Source organism: Labeo rohita, chromosome 1 (genome assembly GCF_022985175.1).
Source record: "Labeo rohita strain BAU-BD-2019 chromosome 1, IGBB_LRoh.1.0, whole genome shotgun sequence".
NCBI classification, from domain to species: domain Eukaryota; kingdom Metazoa; phylum Chordata; class Actinopteri; order Cypriniformes; family Cyprinidae; genus Labeo; species Labeo rohita.
The window spans coordinates 12,631,278-12,657,527 of NC_066869.1; the positions used below are offsets into that span (position 1 = coordinate 12,631,278).

Here is a 26,250-nt window from a genome sequence, read left to right on the forward strand (position 1 = left end):
GATTGGACCTTCCCACTTACATACACCTAGTTATTTATCTATTGTGGTAATTTGCAGATCGTGTCAAAAGGTTGTTGGTCTCCATAAATGTCTGTATTCTGTACATTTGACTGTACATACGATAATTTTCTTCCAAGAACAATAACTTTGAGTTTCTGGTACAATACTTGGGCATTTGGGTTTAAGACAACTTCAAGCAAATGTTGTTAAATCTTATATATTAATTAATTCTTATTCTATTTTTATACAATAAAAATAAACTAGTAAAAAAAAACTATGCAAATACACAGTAAAATCCCCAGAGTAAAATCAGCTCTATTCAGAGAACATTTGGCCCCTCTCTAAATAGAGTTAAATTAACACTGAAGCAGAGTTAAAGTTAATGAGATAATAAAGTGATTGATTAAATTATGATTGTGCATTAGTGATAACACCTGCTGTTAACAAGCAGAATCACTGAAGAAAACAGAAACACAAGAACTACAACTGATTTCAGCCACTGATTACATCAAATGAAATAAAGACATTCAATTTCTCAAAATCTGATTAAACAACTCCATAAACAGCATCACCAGCTTTACTCATTACTAACCAGACTGACTTTTTTTTATGTCTACTGAAACACTAATTGAGAATTAACAGAGGTTTAGAAGTTGATGTTTTAGTGCAGTGCATGATGGTTTTACTATGTTGTTACCCAGCATGCATTGCAACATGAAGCATTTTGTTGATTGTCACTATTGTTGAGATTCATCCCTGGTGAAAAAAACAGCATATGCTGGTAGGCATGTTTTGATGCTGGTTAGGTATGTTTTGGTGCTGGTTTAAGATGGTCCTTAGCTGGTTTATGCTGGTCCTTGACCAGGAACATGACCAGCATAAACCAACTAAGGACCAGCTTAAACCAGCATCAAAACATACATACCAGCATATGCTAGTTTTGCACCAGGGCTTGTACTTGATGTTTGTGTGTCTCTAAATAGTAGAAGGTTTTTTATGCACTACCTAGATCTAAAATAATTAATAACTTTTAGAGCAAACTACTTTTTTTTTTTTTTTTTGTTGTTGTGGTTTCAAGAGCTCAACTAAAGCAAATGCTGATCTCCATGATGGTGGCATCATTTTAATCACTAAAACACAATTTGATGATCTGTAATTCTCAATAAGAGCTTCTGTAGATGTGTGACAGAAATAAACTCAGTCTGGTTAATAATGAGTGAAGCTGGTGATGCTGTTTGTGGAGTTGTTTAATCAGATTTTAAGAGATTTAATGTCTTTATTTCAGTTGATTTCATCTGCGGCTGAAGTCAGTTGTAGTTCTTGTGTTTCTCGTTTCTTCTGTGACACTGCTTGTTAACAGCAGGTGCACAATCACCATTTAACCACTTAATTTAAATCATTTACTTATCTAATTAACTTTAACTTTGCTTCAGTGTTAATTTAATTCTATTTTCAGTCAAAGAAACTTTTGAATATACATACTACGTGGTACAATTCTCTCTTCTTTTGTCATTTTTTTGTAGTTTATCATCTCATTGCAGCAGTGCAGGAAGGCCTTGACACACTCTGGCCCGTCGATGATGTACAAGGCTCTTCGTTCACAGGAGTAGCCAAGTCTATTATCCCTCATCCCATCAGTGCAGCACTGCTCCAGTTCACCGGAGTATTGACCAGCTGAGAAGACAATGTTAGTGTAGAACAACAAAGGGAATAGGACAGGGGTGCCCAACCTCCGTTCCTGGAGATCAACTTTCCTGCAGAGTTTAGTTTCTGACCCTAATCAAACACACTTGTCTGTAATTATCAAGTGCTCTTTCAGATCCTAATTAGCTGGTTCAGGTGTGTTTGGTCAGGGTTGGAGCTGAACACTGCAGGAAAGTCGATCTCCAGAACCAGGGTTGAACACCACTGGAATAGGATAACATGGTTGATTTGAATGGTAAGAGTAAATATCTGAGTAAAGCCCAGCTTCTCACCCAGTGTATTTGTGAACTGCAGGCTGCTCTCATCTCTTCGTTGTCTTTTTGCAGGGACAGGACACTCATGCACTAGAGGACAATTCATTTTAATGAATTAGTGACCAAGAATTACAAGCAAGATCTAATTAGTAAACTTAATCAAATAAATGCCAAAAACGAACTAACGAACTAAGACACAGGGACCCTAACAACTCAAAAGGAAAATCATGCCAAATCATTTAAGATCTGACCAAAGAAAATAGGAACAACAGGGCAAACTAAGAGGTGTGAACAGATTAACAAAAAACAAACTACAGGGTCAGTCTATCTCAGGAGGTCTAAAATGGTAAACTTAAGTTGCTTAACTGTTAACTTAATCATGCCTACACAGTAAAAAGCCCAGTGTTAAATTAACTCTTCAGAGAGTTTATATGGCTCCACATTCAGGAGTGTTAAAAGTAACACTGAAGAGTGTCAAATTAACACTGAAGCAGAATTCAAGTTAATCAGATAATTAGTGATAATTAAGTGACGATTAACCATTATTGAAGACACCTGATGTTAACAAGCGGATCTACTGCATCTTCAGCGGCTCAGATGTCGTGAGTAAATGACGACCACTATGTTCATTATTACATCCAGCAACACCTCAAACGCTCAGTCGGAGATGTTCTTGTCTAACTTACATCCCTGCTCTGGCATCAAAACATGGAAAGTTACTGGACTGTGACAGCTGGTCCAAGGTAAGAGCTCATGTCAATCAACTATTGTGGGAGCGGCCTCTGTGGGTGTGACGGCACACCGACAGGCATCTGAGAACGGCTCGATTTGAAAAAGGGGATATTATTTTTACGGATTAATTAAAAAAACACTGCATGGATTTTTATCATTATAGGGTAGATTTGTACATACACTGACAACACACATTAATGTTCAAACAACATGAAAAAGTAAACTTAGCATCCGATGACCCCTTTAACATCAGCTGTCTTCAATAATGATCAATCATCACTTAATTAATCACTAATTATCTCATTAACTTTAACTCTGCTTCAGAGTTAATGCCTTCAGTGTTTTATGTCTTCATTTGATAACCAGAACATTTTAAATACACAACTGTCACGGCTGTGTAGAGTAAGTCAAGGAATGATGGAATATAATGAAAAGTCTGTAATAATAATCCACAAACGGTAACTCCAGGCAGACACAAAAGAGAAACACACACGCCAACATAACTTTAACATCTGAGATTAACTTTATCATCTTCATAACATCATAACTTTAACATTCAACACTGAACAATGAACAGAATCCAACATATAAAGGAGTGCTAACAATACAAGGACAGGTGTGAGTGATTAACCAATAATTACTTAACCCTCTGGGGTCGAAAAACGCGCCGGCGCGGTTTGTGGCCCTTTTTCTGATAACGCCAAAATGAACTTCAATTTCTCCGTCATTTTTGATTGTACAGATAAGAACAATACATCAATGGAATCTGTAAGGAATTCACTTTTATTTTTCTACACTCAAAAAAATATTTCAGCCCTAAACTTAATTCAATTACATACATCAGTTCCATGCATTTAGATTACATAGTTTTAATTTAAACAAATCAATTAAACTTAATGTAATTCAAATACATCCGTCTTACGTAAATGAAACAGGTAAAGTTGATGTAACATTTCCCAGTGTTAAACAAACCCTGCTCAGTGTTCATGTGTTTCCACACTACAGAGTGTTCAAGCAGCATTGACACAGTGTTGGAGTTAAGGAGATCATTATGTCATGATTGACCAATAATGATCAACACCTGCTGTTTACAAGCAGAATCACAGAAGGAAAGAGAAACACAAGAATCAGTCACAGCCAAAAATAAAATGAACTTAAATAAATGAGGACATTAAATCTCTGATTAAACAACTCCACAAACAACATTACAGTTTGACTTGATTTCTGTCATATATCTACAAATATTATTTGAGAACATCTAAACAGAGGTTTAGATGTTTTATTAAAAAAAAAAAAAGTTTCATTTGACCTCACCATCATGGCGAACAGGGTTTACTTTAGTTGGGTTCTTGACCCTTGACTTTCTTAGTATAATTTTTTTGTTTTTTGGTTGTTGTAATTGTGTTTACAGAGCACATTTATTATAGTACCAAAAACAAAAACAAGCGGAGGACTTATTAAATGTTCTTGGTTAATTATTATTGATGTTGTAATCATCATCCAGTGGTCTGATTTCCTGATACCTTCTATGGTTTACCTCTTAGTTTCTTGATATTTAAAGTAGTTGAATGAATTGTTATTATTACTACTTTAAGATCTCCAGTATTACTTAGACACACACAGACATCAAGAATAAGCATATGAATCTCAACAATGGTGACATTCAACAGCTGCATGCTGGGAGTTATGGGTGAGTTTTATAATCTGCTGTTACCCAGCATGCAACTGTTGAATGTCACCATTGTTGAGATTCAAATGCTGATTCTTGATGTCTGTGTGTGTCAAAGGGGCACCGTAGATTTCAAGGTTTAGTGTATCAGATAAACATCCATAATAGTTCATACACTTGTTGTAAACATTATGAAAATAATAGACTAACCACTGTATGAGATTAGTGCATCAGGCCACTGGATGTTAGTGATCTCCCCACAAATAAAAATTAACCAAAAACACATAATCAGACTTTCTTTTGGCTTTGTTATTTTGCTGTAATAGATGTGCTTCATACACATAATTACAGAAGCAAAGAAAAAAAAAAAATCTAAATCTAAACCTCTATTTAGATGTTCTGAAATAATATTTGTAGATATATGACAGAAATCAAGCCAAACTGTAATGTTTGTGGAGTTGTTTAATCAGAGATTTAATGTCCTCATTTATTTAAGTTCATTTTATTTTTGGCTGTGTCTGATTCTTGTGTTTCTCTTTCCTTCTGTGATTCTGCTTGTAAACAGCAGGTGTTGATCATTATTGGTCAATCATGACATAATGATCTCCTTAACTCCAACACTGTGTCAATGCTGCTTGAACACTCTGTAGTGTGGAAACACATGAACACTGAGCAGGGTTTGTTTAACACTGGGAAATGTTACATCAACTTTACCTGTTTCATTTACGTAAGACGGATGTATTTGAATTACATTAAGTTTAATTGATTTGTTTAAATTAAAACTATGTAATCTAAATACATGGAACTGATGTATGTAATTGAATTAAGTTTAGGGCTGAAATATTTTTTTGAGTGTACATGGAACTGATGTATGTAACTGAATTAAGTTTAGGGCTGAAATATTTTTTTGAGTGTACTGTTCGTTTCTGGAAGAAGACGCGCTGAGAGAAACAGCAGAATTTACCTTCAGAAAAAAAGAAAACGCGCTGACAGGAAAAACACAGAATTCACCTCAGATTAAGAACAACACAACACGCGGCTGATCCAGAGGAAGAGATCAGTCTGACGAGTAAGTGATGTTTCTTTTTTGCATTAGTTAACGTTTTATTTTGACATAAGTTTGAACACATTTACTAGCCTGGGTTTTCTTAAACTATGATTCCTGGCTAAAATGTTTGAAATCGAGTGAAACATTTTGAAAATGAAAGTAGCTCATTGTATCTAAATTTCTTACGACGCGATGAAGTTTTCATGTTCTATATAATATAAAACAAATTACGATATAAAAGTAATATGAGTGTACACTGTAACATGATGAATGCTACGAGTCGAAGTATGTCTAGATCATGTTTATTATTAATAATTTGTTCCCAAATAGAGTTTTATAAGGTGCCAAACCAGCATTTGTTTCTCAGATATAAAATGTCCTTTTTACATAATACAAAGTTGGCGTGAATCTGTGACTACAAGATCGTTATATACAGATTCTTCTGATATTAACATGCTCAGAGGTGTTTTTTCTTTTTCTTTTTTAGTGATCTGATACCTGCACCACAGATGAATATTGCTGATTTTTACTGGAGTCTCTTCAAACTTCTGAGAGCGCTGTATCAACATCACATGTTATTCTTCACTGATTTTCAGTAACATAAGCTCTGTGACTGTTTTTTTTTTATTATTATTATTATCTTGAATCCATGGAAAGAAGCAGCAAACACTTAAATATCAGGTATGGTTTACTGGTTTGACTTGCTGAACAGGAATGACACAAGGTCTGTTCACGTGGTTAGATCAGTGAGTACAATAATAATTTTTGACCATCATTATGTATGTTTTGATTATATTGTGTTGTAAATAAAATACAAACGACCAAAACCCCCCATTATCTTACTTTCCTCTCATTCTTTGTTACCTGCCTCATAGTGACAGCCACAGTGATGGGCCATTAGAGGAGGGCCTTTTGTCTCTCAGGTGTGAATCACTAAATATTCATGGCCGTTATCCCTCCCTCGCATACGGCTTTCTATCACAAAACATGTCTTAGAAAATTTACATCAATATATTGTTTTCTGTGAAAGAGTAAGCATGGTCATTTTCACATCATTTTGAAGTAAATATTCTAGCCTTTAAGAGTGATTACTCAAAAGCCTTCCTCAGGACTATTCAGTATGAGTTTTATGGCCTTATTTCAGCTACATTTATTTTCCTAAAACTTACTAACCATGCATAATATTTTTTTTTCTAAAAAATGCAAACATGTACATCCATCTTGTTCACATATTATTGTAGCACTGTTTGTGCTGAATACAAAAAAATTATATGTTGGCCAGTAGTATGTTATAAATAGTTGAAATAAGCACAAATGTCAGGGCATGTCTAAACATCTAAAGGGCCCCAAAATCACCTCAGACCCCAGAGGGTTAATAATAATACATTAGTTTCTCAGACATAAAATGGCTTTGTATTGTATAAGACATACAAAGCATGCTTGTGTTTATGACTATAAAATCATATTTATTTATTTAATTATTTATTTATCGTATAACAATAGGATACTATTAGTTTATTATTAATACTATGTTAATGAATAGATGTTTAAGGTGCTAAACAATAATAATTAATTTCTCAGATATAAAATGCTATTTTTTAAAGATAGTATAAAGCATGTGCGAGTCTATGACTACAAAAACATACTATATGTATATATTACAGATGCTCCTGATATTAATATGCTTACAGATGTTTTTTTTTTTTTTTTTTTTTTGTTTTCTCTAGTGATCTGATTCCTGCACCACAGATGAATGCTACATGAAGAGTGCTGTACCAACATCAGATGTTTAACTACACTGATTTTTTTTTTTTTTTTTTTTATTGTAAAACAATTTCCTGGACTACTGATGAGTTTTGTTTCTTAAATCCATGGAAAGAAGCAGCAATCACTTAAATATCAGGTATAATTTACTTGTTTCACTTGTTAAACAGAATCCAGAAAACAGTTTTCAGGAATGACACAAAGTCTCTTCACGTCTCTATGGTTAGATCAGTGTAGTCAGTAATGTGCTTTTGACCTTCATTATGTATGTTTTGATGATACTGTGTTGTAAATAAAATACAAATAATCTAAAACTCCATTCTTTGAATCTCTCATTGTTTCTACCTGACAGTCACAGTCTCACTGATGGGCCATTAGAGGAGGGCCTTTTGTCTCTCAGGTGTGAATCACTAAATATTCATGGTCGTTTTCACTCCCTCGCATATTCCCTTTCAGTCACAAAACATGTTTTAGAAAATTTAAATCAATATATTGTTTTCTGTAAACGTGTGAATGAGATGATTTTCACATCTTTTTGTAGAAAAAACTCTAGCCTACCACATCCAGTTCTCAAAAGTCTTGTGAACTAATGTTCTGAATGTGTTTCATGGTCTTATTTCAGTGACTTAAAGATTTCAGTTTTTCACTAACCACGCATAAACATTAATGTTTCTTACATATTATTGTAGCCCAGTTTGTGTTGATTACAATGTAAAAACTTTAGCCATTAATATGTTTTTAACATACTGAAAAAAGCACAAATGTGAGGGCATGTCAAAACTTCTCCAGGGCCCCAAAACACCCTCAGACCCCAGAGGGTTAACAAGAAACGGAACAGGAAAGACCATATATGGACACAAGAGGGAGAAACCAACAAAACAGTCCAATGGGGGTGTGACACAGGGCAAATCCAACACAAACAGTCCAAGGAGTCTGACAACAACAGTATTTCTGAGGGTTAAAAAAAAACACTTTCATAAGGCTATTTTAAGAATAAATTTGAATAAATTAAGTATGCATTCAGCTAATTAGAATTTGATAACAATAAAACATGGTGAGAAAAAATAAAACATTTCATAGGGCCCTAAACATGTGACTTTTGTTAAACCTTTATTAAATTGATGTAAAAATTGTATACATTTCATGATTTTAATTAATTAGACCTGCTCTTTGATTAATAACATTTGATTTACTATTAAAAAGGAGCTGAGAAATTAAAACAGGAAAAAAACGAATTCAGAAGAAAATAAAACGGAATTTGGGAAAAAATAAAACGGATTTCATAGGGCCCTATAACTCAAACCTTGCTTACTTGAGGTATGCTGGTTTCCAAAATGCGACTGGGATTAGGTTCATTCAACTCAGAGTATGTTCATGGTTAACACAGAAGACATTCTCAACAGAGCCATAAATCAACGAGTCACCATGGAAACAGAAGCTGAGAAAAAGCGTGCTATTCTGCTTCTTTATTCTTTTTTTGATCAATGGCCATTTACATACTTACCGCCATCTTTTTGTTTCTTTTTTTTGAGGGCCGCAGCCCTGCAGAGTTTAGATTCAACCCTAATTAAACGCACCTGATGGTTTACTGCTCCTAAACAACTGCAATGTTGTTTCATAGCAAACATTTCTGCATTGTTGATGTAGCAGACAGAAGCAGCCATCATTTGTGCATTTTAAAGTTGCAGATGAATTTACACTTTTTGTCTGTGACTAATGATGAACGATCATCATGAAGTGGTCTCTTTTTAGTTTATGGACATTTAAGACTATTAAGCTACTATTAAGCATGCATTGCAGCATGAAGCATTTTGTTGATTGTCACCATTGTTGAGATTAGTGATCGACCGATATTGATTTTTTATTACCGATACCGATTATTTGCATAATTATCGGTTCGATATGCAGAACCGATATTTATTTACTATTATAAAGTAAATCAGTGACTGAGTGAATTAAGTCCATACTTCACTTTGGTTTTTCCTCCTTAAAGTCATCTTAAAAAGTGTTGAAAATTAGCAGTCTTTCATGTTAAATTTTATCTTTTACAACAATAAAACCATTTTATTTATAAAATGCATCAACTGCAACACTAATAAGCAGAATAAATGTAGAATGTAGAATTTTTCAAATGGAGATTCTGAAATTCTATTCTGAAATGCCTGTTGCGGTTTATCTATGCATTTACATAGAAGTATACTCAAACTGTGATCGCTGGCAAAGATAATAAATAATTTCCATATTGCATATATTTAGAGGCGTATTAGAAAAATAATGGTTCTATAGTAAATGTTGATATAATTGAGAGTATTTTAAACAAGTGAATCTTGCAGTGGTCAGCGCATCAAGCCGGTGAGTGAACGTAGAGCCCTGCATTTCAGCCCGAATTTTTTATGTCGACTATAAGGCTGGGCTTCGGGACAATTTTCAAGTCATAGCTCAGACGCGGGCCGGGCTTCGGGTCTGTTTTAGGCTTCTCCTTATTTTTATATTTTTGACATCCGCAATTTATGGTGATGAAAAATTCCCCCCTGGTGGAAACAACACGAAACGACACTTTCGCTTTTTTGAGACTGGCTAGGAAGGCATTTAGTGTCGCCATCAGCAGCAGCAGCGAGCGCGCCTTCAACAAACAGGAAGAGATCTGCGTTCAAGTGCACGCAATAGGCTAAAGCTTGCTGCAAAGCACCGGCAAAAGTAATTATAGTGAATGCGTCAAGGGCAAGATAGTAAGGAGATTTTTTAATTATTTATTAATAAACTAGTGTTTTCTGAGCCAGTGATTTCAGGATGAACTTGCCCATCTGGACTCGCCATCTTCTCTTTGAACGCGCCTTTAGAGAGAAAAGCATCATTACAGATTACATAATGAGAGTTTTTGTTTTCGATTTGATTTATTTCGTTAAGTAATAATTTTGAGCTTTTTATATGTATATTTATCATGTCTGTGAGGTTTTTATTCGCTGAGTGTCGGTTTATTTTTGTGAAGCGCTCCTATTGAGACAACAGAAAGCGCTAATGATTGTTTTATAAAGGCAACGTTTTGTTGATATTGTGAGTGCACACAAATAAAAGTAGACCCTTTACAGTTCCGAATGATGTATTACTCTACCTTTATGAGCAAAAATGACGGAATAATTAAATTGTTTCCACTGAAAGAAACGTGATTAGTGATCGCGCTGGCGCCTCCGTGTCCTGTAAGCAGCTTTAGCTTCCACTCTCCGCACAAAGCATTGGGTATGTGCCTAATAGCGCATTTATCCAAGTTTAACATTGAAACTAACATTGCTTCATACTTTAACTCTTTTAGGCATATACCTATAGATTTTATTTAAGGCAAGGATTATTACGTGACTGTGAGTTCGAGCTATTTCTTATGATGGTTTAAGACTACACTCAAAAAAATATTTCAGCCCTAAACTTAATTCAGTTACATACATCAGTTCCATGCATTTAGATTACATAGTTTTAATTTAACAAATCAATTAAACTTAATGTAATTCAAATACATCCGTCTTACGTAAATGAAACAGGTAAAGCTGATGTAACATTTCCCAGTGTTAAACAAACCCTGCTCAGTGTTCATGTGTTTCCACACTACAGAGTGTTCAAGTAGCATTGACACAGTGTTGGAGTTAAGGAGATCATTATGTCATGATTGACCAATAATGATCAACACCTGCTGTTTACAAGCAGAATCACAGAAGGAAAGAGAAACACAAGAATCAGTCACAGCCAAAGATAAAATGAAAAATAAATGAAGACATCAAATCTCTGATTAAACAACTCCACAAACAACATTACAGATTGACTTGATTTCTGTCATATATCCACAAATATTATTTGAGAACATCTAAACAGAGGTTTAGATGTTTTATTAAAAACGTTTCATTTGACCTCACCATCATGGCGATCAAGGTTTGCTTTGGTTGGACTCTTGACCCTTGACTTTTTTAGTATAATTTTTTTTGTTCTTTGGTTGCTGTAATTGTGTTAACAGAGCACATTTGTTATAGTGCCAAACAAAAACAAAAAAAAAAACAAGAGGAGGGCCTTATTAAATGTTCTTGGTTAATGATTATTGATGTTATAATCATCATCCAGTGACCTGATTTGCTGATATCGTTCTATGGTTTACCTCTTAGTTTCATGATATTTACAGTAGTTGTATGAACTGTTACTATTACTACTTCAAGATCTCCAGTGTTATTTAGACACACACAGACATCAAGAATCAGCATATGAATCTCAACAATGGTGACATTCAACAGCTGCATGCTGGGAGTCATGGGTGAGTTTTATAATCTGCTGCTACCCAGCATGCAGCTGTTGAATGTCACCATTGTTGAGATTCAAATGCTGATTCTTGATGTCTGTGTGTGTCAAAAGGACACCGTAGATTTAAAGGTTTAGTGTATAAGATAAACATCCATAATAGTTCATACACTTGTTGTAAACATCATAAAAATAATAGACTAACCACTGCATGAGATCAGTGCATCAAGCCACTGGATGTTAGTGATCTCCCCACAAATAAAAATTAACCAAAAACACCTAATCATGCTTTTTTTTGGCTTTGCTATTTTGTTGTAATAGATGTGCTTCATACACATAATTACAGAAGCCAAATAAAAAAAAAACAAAAAAAGCAAAAGTCAAGAGACCAACTAAAGTAAACCCTGATCGCCATGATGGTGAGGTCAATTGAAACATTAAATATATATATATAAAACATCTAAACCTCTGTTTAGATGTTCTCAAATAATATTTGTAGATATATGACAGAAATCAAGTCAATTTGTAATGTTGTTTGTGGAGTTGTTTAATCAGAGATTTGATGTCTTCATTTATTTAAGTTCATTTTATCTTTGACTGTGTCTGATTCTTGTGTTTCTCTTTCCTTCTGTGATTCTGCTTGTAAACAGCAGGTGTTGATCATTATTGGTCAATCATGACATAATGATCTCCTTAACTCCAACACTGTGTCAATGCTACTTGAACACTCTGTAGTGTGGAAACACATGAACACTGAGCAGGGTTTGTTTAACACTGGGAAATGTTACATCAGCTTTACCTGTTTCATTTATGTAAGACGGATGTATTTGAATTACATTAAGTTTAATTGATTTGTTTAAATTAAAACTATGTAATCTAAATGCATGGAACTGATGTATGTAACTGAATTAAGTTTAGGGCTGAAATATTTTTTTGAGTGTATGTGACTCCGACTTCATGAGGCTAATGATGAGCATGTAGACAAAAGAGAGAGAATTAAATTCAGTGCTTTCATTTCCAACATGTGCTCATTCATGGCTGTATATTATTTATTTCAGGCAAAGTTATGTTTATTGACAGGAATTATTTTACATGACTGTAAGTTCGTCTCTATTTCTTAGAGCCAAGCTGCATAAACTAGTTACATATGAGGCATTTATGTATCACATCTAAAATGAGCATTAATGGCTGTTATATTAAATAAAGCTGACTAATTACAGCAAAGCAAGAAAGTAGGCTATGCTTTACCTTTGCATGCAGTTGTTGTCGGGTCTCCCCTCAGGCGCGCTGCATGCACGCAATTCTCAAAACACCCACAAGATGGCGGCGTTTATCTGTGAACCCGATATTACAAAACCGATAACCGATTATGGTAAAATGCTTAAATATCGGGAAAATATCGGTAAATCGATATATCGGTCGATCTCTAGTTGAGATTCATATGCTTGTTCTTGATGTCTGTGTGTGTCAAAGTAAAACTGGAGTTTTATTGCATCACATAGATTTAAAAATTCATTCAATATGACTATTAGAGCAAAACTTTGTATGTTTGTTATAGTGTCAAACACAAAAAAATATTTCAGCCCTAAACTTAATTCAGTTACATACATCAGTTCCATGCATTTAGATTACATAGTTTTAATTTAAACAAATCAATTAAACTTAATGTAATTCAAATACATCCGTCTTACGTAAATGAAACAGGTAAAGCTGATGTAACATTTCCCAGTGTTAAACAAACCCTGCTCAGTGTTCATGTGTTTCCACACTACAGAGTGTTCAAGTAGCATTGACACAGTGTTGGAGTTAAGGAGATCATTATGTCATGATTGACCAATAATGATGAACACCTGCTGTTTACAAGCAGAATCACAGAAGGAAAGAGAAACACAAGAATCAGCCACAGCCAAAGATAAAATGAACTTAAATAAATGAAGACATCAAATCTCTGATTAAACAACTCCACAAACAACATTACAGATTGACTTGATTTCTGTCATATATCCACAAATATTATTTGAGAACATCTAAACAGAGGTTTAGATGTTTTATTAAAAACGTTTCATTTGACCTCACCATCATGGCGATCAAGGTTTGCTTTGGTTGGACTCTTGACCCTTGACTTTTTTAGTATAATTTTTTTGTTCTTTGGTTGCTGTAATTGTGTTTACAGAGCACATTTGTTATAGTGCCAAAAAAAAAAAAAACAAGGGGAGGGCCTTATTAAATGTTCTTGGTTAATGATTATTGATGTTGTAATCATCATCCAGTGGCCTGATTTGCTGATATCCTTCTATGGTTTACCTCTTAGTTTCATGATATTTACAGTAGTTGTATGAACTGTTACTATTACTACTTCAAGATCTCCAGTGTTATTTAGACACACACAGACATCAAGAATCAGCATATGAATCTCAACAATGGTGACATTCAACAGCTGCATGCTGGGAGTCATGGGTGAGTTTTATAATCTGCTGCTACCCAGCATGCAGCTGTTGAATGTCACCATTGTTGAGATTCAAATGCTGATTCTTGATGTCTGTGTGTGTCAAAGGGACACCGTAGATTTCAAGGTTTAGTGTATAAGATAAACATCCATAATAGTTCATACACTTGTTGTAAACATTATAAAAATAATAGACTAACCACTGCATGAGATCAGTGCATCTAGCCACTGGATGTTAGTGATCTCCCCACAAATAAAAATTAACCAAAAACACCTAATCAGACTTCTTTTTGGCTTTGCTATTTTGCTGTAATAGATGTGCTTCATACACATAATTACAGAAGCCAAATAAAAAAACAAAAACAAAAGTCAAGAGTCCAACTAAAGTAAACCCTGATCGCCATGATGGTGAGGTCAATTGAAACATTAAAAAAAAAAAAAAAAAAAAAATATATATATATATATATATATATAAAACATCTAAACCTCTATTTAGATGTTCTGAAATAATATTTGTAGATATATGACAGAAATCAAGTCAATCTGTAATGTTGTTTGTGGAGTTGTTTAATCAGAGATTTGATGTCTTCATTTATTTAAGTTCATTTTATCTTTGGCTGTGGCTGATTCTTGTGTTTCTCTTTCCTTCTGTGATTCTGCTTGTAAACAGCAGGTGTTCATCATTATTGGTCAATCATGACATAATGATCTCCTTAACTCCAACACTGTGTCAATGCTACTTGAACACTCTGTAGTGTGGAAACACATGAACACTGAGCAGGGTTTGTTTAACACTGGGAAATGTTACATCAACTTTACCTGATTCATTTACGTAAGACGGATGTATTTGAATTACATTAAGTTTAATTGATTTGTTTAAATTAAAACTATGTAATCTAAATACATGGAACTGATGTATGTAACTGAATTAAGTTTAGGGCTGAAATATTTTTTTGAGTGAAGGGTTGATTATGCAAAATCTCAAAAAAAAAAAAAAAAACATGTTGTCAGCTCATGATGATTATCACATTCTATGCAATAGTAGCTGAATGAACTCTGGGAACTGCGTTGGATTTTTCCAGAGTGGGGCCACCAGGAGGACTGAGCATCTGACTTCTCTGACAATTCTGATGACCTAAGGAAGCAGGCCAACAGGGAGGTGGGGGGTGGGGAGGCGTACAGGTGAGCGCTGAGCAAATTGAGCAGTGAAACCTGCTTGAACCAGAGGTTACACCTCTGCCCTCCTGAAGACAGACCAAATCATTTGAACCATTTGGAGATGTAGTCTTCATTCTCCTGGAGCATTTGGCTGGACAACATATCAGTCTGCCCAGCACATAAACTCCTCTCAGCGAGAGGATTTTTCCTTTTATTCATAAAAGGAGGCTTTAAGCCAACCTGTAAAGGGAACATGACATGAGACCACCTTGGTGATTGATAAAGGCTACCACTGTCATGTTTCCTAAACGGACCACGTGGTGTGCCCTTAAGGCTGGTAGAAAGCTGTTTAGTGCTAGTGAAACTGGCATCATCTCGAGGCAGTTGATGTGTAGGCACTGCTCCAGGTTTGACCAGGAGCTCATACAGAACTGCCCAAAACCAAGTTGGAGGCATTTGTTGTGACCACCTTTCTTCTGGAGGTCAGTCCCAATAGGACGCATGATTGAAACAGGTGAGAGGTCTTTCAAGGGGCCAAAGCTCTGATGCAGTGGTGGGTTACCCTAAATGAAAACATTTGGTGTCTGGGACAGGACATGGGCTTTGAACCAATACTGGGAGGTCTGCATGTTGAGTCCGACATGAGGCCGAGCATCCTCTGGAAAGCCCTAAGGGGACATGAAGTACCTGACTTGGGTACAACCAGTAGCTGAGAACACAGATTCCAATCTGTTTCAAAAATGGAAAGAGCCGTGTCTATGCACTTAATAAAAGTTTGTGTGACCAGGGACAGAATGGCAAGACTGTGTATTGATAGGCCACTCCCTCGAATGCGAATCTCAAGAACAGTCTGTGATGGGGGGCTATCTGGATGTGAAAGTAAACAGATCCACTGTAAGAAACCAGTCCTCAGCACATACTTGTTTGTTTCAAATTTTGCATCTTGAATGGTCGTTTCATAAGCCAGCAGTTCAGATGCCTAAGATCAAAAATGGGTCTGAGCCCACCAAGGTTATTATAGTTTTGGATTTTTAAATTAGTTTTATTTTAATTTCCTTTTCAAATTTGCAATAAAACTATGTTTCGTTTTTATTAGTTTCATTAATAATTTTGTTAGTTTTAGTTTCGTTTTTATTTTTTGAACACATTTCTATTTCGTTTTTATATGGTTTAGTTTCAGTTTTGGTTTTAGTAATTAAAGCTTAGCAGAATTAACAGATCACTTCCAGAGTGCAGGCCAAAGAAAGATTTCTTAGTGATGCAAATGTCTAGTGACAAAATTAAAGCATGCTGAGATTGATAGGATGGTAAAAGTATACAAATAAAAGCAAAAATGAAGCAGTCATGCCTTTTTACTCCATAAATCTAAGTTGTGCTTACATTATATTTAAAAGCACTTGACTGAAAATAAATGATGTTAACTGACGCAGTAGCCTAGTTTTAATGCGGGTGCAGTTCAGGTCACGGTCTTTATGTCAAACAAGTCGGGTACAGAATTAGTGCTGCTGTCAGATAACGGGTCGGGTGTTCTGTTAATCAGGCTATTGTGCCTGCTGGTTTAACAAAACGGTACCCGTGGAGGACTCTGCTTTCTGTCTCTCGGTCAGATAACCTCACGTGCATGATGCCCCATTTACAGGTATTTCCCTAAACCGGCCGTCACACAGCTAATATATTTTTCACCCACAGGCTGAGAATAATTATGAAAACAAATATTTATTTTTGCTAATAATTATTTTATTTTAGGTCATTTTTCAATAACTGTTACTAGTTTAGTTTCGTTTCAGTTTTTCATTTATTTTGACGTTTTTATTTTATTTCAGTTTACGAAAATGTTTTTTGATGAATCATTTTCGTCTTAGTTTTAGTTTTCGTTTACGAAAATAACCTTGGAGCCCACCATCTTTCTTCAAATTTTCATGCTGCGATAATTGCTGAAGCTTTTATCACGGTATACAGTTTTATCACAGCATTGAAATAAGTTGGAAAAAGTGTTAGCATAATACACTATAACAGGTATATATATATATATATATATATATATGTATATATATATATATATATATATATATATATATATATTATTATTTTTTTTTTTTTTTCTTATAACAGAAAAGAACTGAACAAAAAAAGACTTTTAATTCTTAAGATGAGAGCAATGTTAAGAAGCACAGAACTGATATGCTGCAACGCGCTCTGTTACAATGTGGCGACACTGGATTTAGATATTCTTGCACTAATATAATAAATAGATAAATACATTTTGGAACTTCAAATTTTAACTGATAACCACCCAAAGACAATGATAATCCATAAATTACTTAAAAATGGTTTTGTTTGTTTGTCTTTCTAGCTTTTCTGAGCTGGCAGACACGGCAGAAACACATATATACACACACATATGCATATGCATATATGCATATATATATATATATATATATATATATATATATATATATATATACACAGTACTGTGCAAAAGTCTTAGGCCACTAGTATTTTCACCAGCTAAAAAATGGTTTAAAGTAAGTTATTTCTATTTTTTGCTGTAGTGTGTCAGTAGGAAACATCAGTTTACATTTCCAAACATTCTGTTTGCCATTAATTGTAATAATCTAGTGAGATTTTTGTTTGCACAGTCAGTCTGACAACAGCCAGTGCTCCACACAGACATCTGATCTTACCGTCATCCAGTCTGTCTCTGGAATGACATGAAGAAACAGAAAAACCAAATCCAGAAGAACTGTTTCAACATCTCCAAGATGTTTCAGATAACCTACCTGCAAAGCTACCTGAAAAACTCTGCACAAGTGCATCTAGGGCAAAAGCTACTTTAAATGCAAAGAAAGGTCACATCAAATGCTGATTTATTTTAGTTAATAGAAGTTCATTGATAAAGAAAATCTATTTATGACATTGTTTTTGACAGCATCCTCATTTTATGTGCCTAACTGCCCAAAAATTTGAACAGTACTGTAGCTTTGAAGGTATAGGTCTCTTAAAGCGTCTTGGAGATGTTGCCACAGTTCTTCTGGATTTAGTCTGTCTCAGTCTTTTCTGTTTCTTAAGAAAGGCTGGATTGAATGATGGAGAGATCAGATCTCTGTTTGCACAAGGAGTCTGACAACAGCCTGTGCTCCATACAAAAAAATCTCACTGGATTATTACAATTAATGGCAAAATGAATGTTTAGAAATGTAAACTGATATTGCCTACTGACACACTACAGCAAAAGACTGACTTTAAACCATTTTTTAGCTAATGAAAATACTAGTGGCCTAGTGACTTTTGAGATATATATATATATATATATATATATATATATACACACACACACATATATATACAGGTGCTGGTCATATAATTAGAATATCTTCAAAAAGTTATATAGTACTGTGCAATATATATATATATATATATATATATATACTTTGCACAGTACTATATACATGTATGAAAGAAGTTGAATGTCAATTTGTTCAGCAAATAAACCTAGAGTATGCTAATATCTTTTTTTAATATTTTAATTGAAGGGAATGTAAAAAAAAAAAAAAAAAAAAAAAAAAAAAAAAAGTACTTGTTCTGTTGTTGGTTCCTCCTGCAGTGTTGGACTCAAACATCAGACCTGCATCAGTGAAAACCCCCATACTGTCCCTTCCACCTCCTGCCGTACAGCCAATGTCATGTTTCTCTATGTCGTCCCAGATCTAAAGAAGCAAAAAAGACATCAGTTATGTATGTTTTATGTCATAACCAGTCACAAGTTGATTGTGCCATAACATCTAAAGAAGATCCTTCACCTTTGTCTGAGTGAGTCTGTTCTTGTTAAGGACGTTCACTGCCTTGTCAACCACCACCAGTCCAACTTTAGCTCCAGGATCTCCAGTTATCTGCAGGCTGACTTTATCTGTGTCATAGAAATCCTTCTTGTCCTTGTTCTTCACCTTAAGCTGGAGCTGTTATTAAAACAAGAGATGCTGTGTCAGAAAAACAGACCTAGTTGCTTGGCACATAACCTGTTTTTTGACCCACCTTTCCCATGCATGTGTCCTTCACATCGACCCAGACTGAATCAGACACCACCTCAGACGAGCCCACATGGTAATAAGCCACAAAGCGGAAGGACGGGACCATGTCTTTGGTTACAGGTAGATACAGACTTGCTTTAGATATTCCTTGCCACTTATACCTGTCTACTTTAATGATCTGACCTTTACTCAAGATCTGAAAATGAAACAAACAAGTTTATGATTTATGACATTGATTGGTTTCAGACATGAGTGTGAAGGTAATCCAATTCTGATGTAATAAATTGATACATTTCTGGTGTAGCTTTGTAATGTGTAATCTTTACCAAGTAGGTCTAATCTTGATCTCTGAATCCTGGACTTTTTCCAGTGTTCAGATCAACTTTTATTTGATCACCAATCTTAAACTCAGCAGCATCAATGTCAATGTCCATATAGTTGTTGGAGCCATTTTTGGGCTTGTAGGCCTGAGCCGTCATCTTCTTCACTGCCTGCTGTTCATCTTTTATTTGTGGGTCTTTGGTCTTTGCCTGGAAAATAAATACATTGTTTTCTGATGTGCTGTGTACAATATCCATTGCTTGTTCAACATCCGTTAACTGATAAATTCTATACTAAATCATCAGTGAAACTGACTGAACATCAGTGCGGTTGAGATGGCAGGTCTTACAGTGATCTCCAGTGCGGAAGATCCTTCCTTAGTGTTGATGGTAAACTTCACAATGCCATTGGTTGATGTTGGATAAATAGATGCTCCTGGTTTGACCTCCACATCCACATTTTCAGCAGGTGTTTGGTCAGGATATGTTACATAGACCTTTTAATAATAAAAACAGCATGTGATCCTTGTTTATATTAGGGATGTGCAGTAAAACCAATATCTGTATCTGTGTCAATCTGTACCAGTCTCAAAATGATTTGTATCTGCATTTGGATAAAATTTTCCTTTTGATATTAAAAATAAATAAATAAATAAATAAAAATCCCAGAATCTGAATAAAAAGATGAAAATTGAAACAAGGGATAAAAAAAAGCATAAAATTAAATATACTGCTGTATCTTTCACTGAAAGATGCACAGAAATAGCTATTTGATTTGCAATTGTGCTTGCTTTTTAATTTTTAATTTGTGGCGTATAAACTCATTAGTGAATCATAGTGTTGGGCAACATGGGCAAAAAACAAACAAAAAACAGTAATTTATCTTTCAAATCAATAATACGTTTTATACCACAACATTAAACTGCATTCCAGGTTTGAAGAATTGTGGTGTTTTTTTGAAGTGGATGATGTATGGTGATGTCACAATCTGAATGCCTCTTCTTTCTGCTTCCACCATTTCACTGCCTGAAACACAAACGATTAGCTGGTCACATACAATCACACGCACACATGTAAACGTGCATACAGATGTTCAGTATCTGTTGAGTCTTACCACTTTCTGTTAAAACTCTGACTAAAACATAGATTGATTGTCCAACCAGCTGGGTAATGTTTGGAAAGGTCTTAGTGATCATCAGATTTGCAGTACCTGCTCCTTTCTCAATCTATTCACATATGACAAAGACAGGACAGCACATCAGTCTACAACATGCAATGAAAAGTAATTTAACTTCTTATTTAAACTGTCCTCTAGGTGAGAAGAAAAGACATTGATCCCAACCTGTAAGATGTTTAATGTCTCTCACCTGAACTTTTTGCAAATATTTAGGAATATGTCTATTCCTTTCTCTGTCCATCACCCCAAACACTACAAATGCATTTCCAACCACCTTCTGTCCAAAAGTGTATCTATAAAAACACATCCAATTTCAGTTTTTTTTTTTTTTGTTCTCCCTCTCCCTCTTGGCTCTTTCTCTCTCTCTCTTCATTTTTTTTTAACCCCATTTCTGGCACATTAAAAAGCCAAAATTCTGACATACTTAAGTCATAATTACGAGAAACTGAAATGATGACTTTTGAAATTAAGGCGAAATTATACCAATGATTTTATATTGGTCTGACAAGACAAGATAGTGGTCTAATGATCTGTGGTAAGGCACATGTGGGACATTCTAATACAAATGGGTTTAAAGGGGTCATGAACAATGTGCATAAACTGGTGGTCAGGGTTAAATAGGCAGTGATGTAGAAGCAGGTGTTGATCATCTTCTGTAGAGGCAGTGTTTATCCACACTACTACATTATAGAGTGATTCCACAACCTGTCGTTTTGGCAGATTGGCATCAATAAAAGCTGTTTTTAAGACTAACAACAAAGTTTTAAGTTCTGAAACTTACAAGATGTTTTTTATAGTACAATGACCTCTTACATGTCAAAATATCAAGGGAATTTTGGTTTCTCAGTCCATGAGACCTTTAAAACAGTTTGGAGGACCAAGTTTAGTACACACCTTATTAATAAAGCATACCATTTACAGACAAGCAGAATATACCCCAAAATATGACAGAATTGCACGTTAAGCATTTTCCACCTTTTTTCTTCTTCTTCAAAAACCTTTTTTCCTCCACAAGAGGCAACGCAAGAGAGGAAAAAATGATGGCTACAACTTCTGTGGTTTTTTTGAAATCTGATGCTTATGCTGCTTTCTTGATGTATCCTTGAATACATTTACATGAATGTTTTGCACATGGTAATGAAGAACCTAATGAAAAAAAAAAAAAAAAAAAAAAAAAGATTACATTCTCCATTCTAATCTTATAACTCTCTCTGTCTTTTATTTTCTCAACTGAGACCCTCTATTTTTTTTTTTTTTTTTTTGTACCTGATCTGACAAATTTTAGTTGGTGTAACCTAATGATGTCAGGTCGATTCAGTCATATTCACTGATATATCTAACTAGAATAAAACTGTCATCAAAATATATATTTTACATATAAAATATATATTGTAAATCAGTGTGTTGATGACACACTAGATTAATTTTAAACACAATGACACAATATATTTTCTCTTACTTGGCTTCAATGTCGACTGCCAGACTCTCATCATCCACACACAAGAATGACTTACTTGGTTTTAATATTACTTCAAATGTTGGAAGCACTAAAACCAAACCAGACACACAATTAAGTACATAAATTCTTTGATTCTTCAACACAGGGGTGCTCAACCCTGGTCCTGGAGATCGACTTTCCTGCAGAGTTCAGTTCCAACCCTGACCAAACACACCTGAACCAGCTAATTAGGATCTGAAGGAGCACTTGATAATTACAGACAAGTGTGTTTGATTAGGGTTGGAACTAAACTCCGCAGGAAGGTTGATCTCCAAAAACAGGGTTGGGCACCCCTGCTTTAACACAACACATGGTTTGTAGTCATACGTCTTACCATATTCTTTGACCTCAAAGTTTGTAGTAAACTTCTTCTGAGGACTGTGTGAGAACCATGTGACCACTTTCCAGATCCCAAGACTAAAACAGACAGACATTAAATGGACAGACATTAAAGACAGACATGGTTATTTATGGTAGTGACAACCACATTCTATAATCAAACTTACAACTGTGAATTTTCAGGACTCACAAACATTTTCGGAGAAGGCCTGCTGTCTGAAAATGTACTGGACATCTAGCTGTCTGTAATGTTATGCAGTTTAAGAATCCCACTCAACACAGTACATACTGAATAGCATAGTGCTTTCTTGTGTGGTTTCAGTAACAGTGTGGCCGTAACACAAAGGCACAGGAGAAACAAAATAAAGTGTAACCACTTGCATTTAAACAAAGACAATAACTGACCTGACTATGAACAGAATAAACTCAGGAGTATAAATACACAGCATAATGAGAAACTAAACTAGACACAGGCAAGGAACATGAGGGAACAAATGAACATACTGTATGACAACCATGAAAACAGGAACAACATAGGAACTGAGAAATCAGAACTCATAAAAGGCACTTTATCTCATCGTTGCTCCACATTTGTCCTCTGCTCATTTTGTTTTGGATACACTGCTTGTTCCCTTCATGCACTTAAAAAAATGTTGCAGCCTAAACTTAAACTTTATGTAATTCAATTACATACAAAGTTTCCATCCATTTAGATTACATAGTTTTAATATAAACAAATCGGTAACGCTTTAGATTACAACCCGCAAAGAACTACGTAATTAAACTGAATTTACGGTGTATGTTTCTGCAATTATAGTGTACCTATAAAGTACGTACATGTAGGTATAAGGGAACAATATGTTATATTTGGGTAATAAGGGGATAACAAACCAGATATTCAACCTGCAAAGAACTACATAAGTATACTGAATTTACGGTGTACGTTTCTGTAATTATAGTGTACCTATTAGTACGTATGTGTAGGTATAAGAGAACAATATGTTACGTTTTGGTAATAGAGAGTAACAACAATATACAAATAAACTAAAGTTACGGTGAATGTTTCGTATTTATATTGTACCTACCTGTAAGTATAAGGGAACAAAAGGTTACATTTATCACAGATATGCAAATAATTTACAATGGATTAATTTAAAAAACTTAACAGGTACCTGTTCTATTAAATCGTAAGTTTGGTGTATCTATACGTAAGCTTTTTAAAATTACTGGGAAATTATACTCTAGTTCCATGTAATTACAGGGTAATTGTGCCCTCTGCGGGTTGTAAATTAAAGTGGCGATTGTTCCCCTCCTGTTCAACGAAGTTACAGGGTACGATACATATAACAACGCGACGTAAAATGTGGTTCCACAAACTGTACATTTATTTACATTTTTTACAGACAGTAAATGTACAATACTGACATATTTACATCATCTAAACATTTAACGTTTACTTAATATGAAATTATAACATTTCATTCTGCTCTGTGTGATTTTTGTTGCCAGCTCGTTTCCAAGAATAGGTCTACATAATGTTATCATGACTACACGTTAAACCCTTAAAATAAATAATATTTCTGCAATCGTTTAATCATTCATGTAATATTAACTTCGTTTGCCGTGGCGGAACACAAAGGCGTTTTCTCTAACATGCTGTGACTAACAATAGAACCATAAAATACACCGAACACGCATCATAATTACAAATTAAACAATTTTATTTGTGTGCTGTAACCCAGATCTTCAGAATCCATACGATTTGCGACGATCAGAACCAAATTCAAGGCTTTGTCCGGCGATCTTCATCTCCATCCCTAGCAGCAACAGCCGTAAACCCGTGCTAAAGTGCATTTTGCGACAGTAAAATCGGACGTTCATTGGCTCTCGCCTGCATTCGTCACAGATTACGACATGCCGTGTTTCTGGTGAGATGTGTTGGAATGACGCGCGGGCGCCTTCGAGGAGTGGATCAAGACAATAATCTGGATAATATTTTCAGCGATTAACAATTTAAATTCTGCTCTTATCTACTGCACCTCAAACCTACTGTATTACGCCAAAGAGGACTGCGGCTGCAAACGCATCGTTATTTGGATTACGTTTTTGTATGGCTGTTGACATGTTTGCAATAAATAAATGATTGTGATTGCACTTTCCTGTTTTTTATATTTTTATTACTGTTCAGTCACAGTTAACGTTAGGTTTAGAGGTAGAAGTGGGATTAGCGACTATAAAAAAACATTTTTAGATATATTTTCATATTGTGTGTTTATGTATTGAACCTACACTGTAACTTCGTTGAACAAGGGGGGAACAATCGCCACTTTAATTTACAGCCCGCAGAGGGCACAATTACCCTGTAACTACATGGGACAAGAGTATAATTTCCCAGTAATTTTAAAAAGTTTACGTATAGATACACCAAACTTACGATTTAATAGAACAGGTACCTGTTAAGTTTTTTAATTAATTCCATTATAAATTATTTGTATATCTGTTTGCTACCCCGTTATTACCCAAACGTAACATATTGCTCCCTTATACTTATACACGTAGGTACAATATAAATACGAAACATACACTGTAACTTCAGTTTACTTGCGCAGTTCTTTGCAGGTTGCATATCTGGTTGTTACCCCCGAATTACCAAAACGTAACATAGCCTATTGTTCTCTTATACCTACACATACGTACTAATAAGTTCACTATAATTACAGAAACGTACACCGTAAATTCAGTATATTTATGTAGTTCTTTGCAGGTTGAATATCTGGTTTGTTATCCCCTTATTACCCAAATATAACATATTGTTCCCTTATACCTACATGTACGTACTTTATAGGTACACTATAATTACAGAAACATACACCGTAAATTCAGTTTACTTACGTAGTTCTTTGCGGGTTGTAATCTAAAGCGTTACCAACAAATCAATAAACTTAATGTGATTCATATGCATTAGTAATACATGAATGAAACAGGTAGTTTATGTAATAGATCCCAGTGTTAAACAAACCCTGCTCAGTGTTCATGTGTTTCCACACTACAGAGTGTTCAAGTAGCATTGACACAGTGTTGGAGTTAAGGAGATCATGTAATGATTGACCAATAATGATGAACACCTGCTGTTTACAAGCAGAATCACCGAAGGAAAGAGAAACACAAGAATCAGCCACAGCCAAAGATGAAATGAAGACATTAAATCTCTGATTAAACAACTCGTCAAACAACATTACAGTCTGACTTCATTTCTGTCATAAATCTACAAAAATTCTCTGAGAACATCTAAACCTAGGTTTAGATGTTTTATTAAAAAAACGTTTCATTTGACCTCACCATCATGGCGAACAGGGTTTACTTTAGTTGGGCTCTTGACCCTTGACTCTTTTTATATTATTATTATTTTTTTGGCTGTTGTAATTGTGTTTGTAGAGCACATTTGTTATAGCAAAAAAAGTCTGATTAAACGTTCTTGGTTAATTATTAATGATGGCGTACTAATCATCATCCAGTCGCCTGATCCAACAATCTCAGTCAATGGTTAATCTATTAGTTTTGTGATATTTACAACAGTAAGTAAGTAGATTTTAAGGTTTTGTGCATAAGATGATCATCCATAATAGTTTGCACAGCTGCTGCAAAAATCATGGAACTAATAGATTAACCACTGAGTGAGATTTGTGAGTCAGGCCACTAGATGATGATGATGATGATGATTACACCACCAATAATAATTAAGCAAGAACATTTAATTAGACTTTTTTTTTTCTATAACAAATGTGCTTTACAAACACAATTACAGCCGCCAAAAAAGAAAAAAAATCAAATACAAAAA

The 26,250-nt window shown here is 34.8% G+C and overlaps 1 pseudogene; it reads right to left on the reverse strand.

Annotated features, from left to right (window-relative positions):
• Positions 1 to 1,441: 1,441 nt before the first annotated feature.
• LOC127172255 (complement C3-like) overlaps positions 1,442 to 26,250 on the reverse strand; it is a 44,224-nt pseudogene continuing 19,415 nt past the window's right edge.